Genomic DNA, 1,850 nt, shown 5'->3' with positions numbered 1-1,850 from the left:
AAAAAACAAACGTTTTTGAATAACCTCTGTTGTTTACAGCTTCCTGCTAGCATCAAGTATAATAGAGCAAGGCATGGTCCAGTGGGGAGGGCACATGGAACGGGAAGGGTGAACAGAGTGAGGACAGCTGACTGGAAGTGGCCAAAGGGATGTTTTCTACCAAAAGCAGAAAATGTATTGAAAGGGGTGGGAGTTCATCTCAGTCTCTTCACTGCCCAGGGCCCAGCTGGGCATCAGTCTGGTGGTGCTGAGCAAGTCCATATGCATCAGTTGTTACGTACTATTCCATATAAACTGATATATAGTGATAACTATTACACCTCTCCTTTTATCTCTCTTAGTAAATAGCTTCATTTCAACACACAAGTTGTATTTGTTTTTTCACCCAGTTCTCTTCCCCATCCCACAGGGAATGGGCAGTGCACAAAGCACTATGTGCTGCTGAGCCACCTGTTGGGTTCAACAACCACCATTGTTTTGGTGCCTGATGTGAGGCTCCAGGGGTTGAGGTAACAGCACATCTGTCCGGACTGAGATAACACAGGGCTTTGTGGGAGTTGGAGAATTGCTGGCAATGATGCTGATTGTTCCCTTATTTGTGGAGCTCATAGAGCCTTCTCATAAATCTTCAGTGCACAGCTCCTTGCTTGGTGCTTGTTTTCCCTGCTGTGTTGTTTGTCAGGTCTGGAATAGGGCATTTATTTTGCTATGCTGTTTAACCTTGGTTTATATCATGATAAAATTGGCAGCTGACAAAATGATGTTTTGTGCATATTCAGCTCTGAGTTCATCTTTGGGTTTTGGAAGCTATTTGGTATAGCTTCTATATTTCTTCATTGAAGATCTGGATAAGGGGTTTGAGTGCACCCTCAGTAAGTTTGTAGAGGATACCAAGTTGGGAGGGAGTGTTGATTTGCCTGAGGGGAGAAGGGCACTACAGAGGGACCTGGATAGACTAGATTGATGGGCCAAGATTGATGGCATGAGCTTCAGTGGGACCAGTTGTTGGGTCCTGCATTTTGGTCACAACAACCCCAGGCAACCCCACAGGCTTGGGGAGCTGTGGCTGGAAAGCTGCCTGATGGAAAGGGACCTTGGTGTGCTGATGGAGAGTCAGATGAATACGAGCCAGCAGTGTACCCAGGTGGACAAGAAGGTCAATGTGGTGAGCAGGACTAGAGAAGTCATCCTTCCCCTGTACTCAGCATTGGTGAGGCCTCACCTCGAGTACTGTGTTCAGTTCTGGGCACCTCAGTACAAAAAAGAGATGGAGGTACTGGAGCAGGTCCAGAGAAGGGCAATGAGGCTTGTGAAGGGCTTGGAAAATCAACCCTATGAGGAGAGGCTGAGGGATCTGGGGCTGTTTAGTCTGGAAAAAAGGAGGCTGAGGGGAGATATTGTCGCTCTCTTCCAGTATCTGACGGGTGCTTACAGTGAGAGCGGGGCAGGTCTCTTCTCACTGGTGACAAGTGACAGGATTAGGGGAAATGGCCTCAAGTTGTGCCAGGATAAGTTCAGGTTGGACGTTAGAAAACACTTTTTTACAGAAAGGGTAGTTAAACACGGGAATAGGCTCCCTAGGGTGGTGGTTGAGTCATCGTCTCTGGATGTGTTCAAGAACCGTTTGGATGTGGTGCACAGAGATATGATTTAGCAGAGGGTTGTTAGAGTTGGGGTACTATGTTGGCTGTGGTTGGACTTGATGATCTTCAAGGTCTTTTCCAGCCTGGGTAGTTCTATGATCCTATGATTCTATGAAGATTGGAAACTTCTGACGTGATAAACCATATCGAAGAACTTGTCCTGTGCAGGGTCTCACAGAGAATAAGGAAGAGGGGACCTGACAACCA

Source organism: Coturnix japonica, chromosome 3 (genome assembly GCF_001577835.2).
Source record: "Coturnix japonica isolate 7356 chromosome 3, Coturnix japonica 2.1, whole genome shotgun sequence".
NCBI lineage: Eukaryota > Metazoa > Chordata > Aves > Galliformes > Phasianidae > Coturnix > Coturnix japonica.
Note: the sequence above shows the minus strand (reverse complement) of the source record.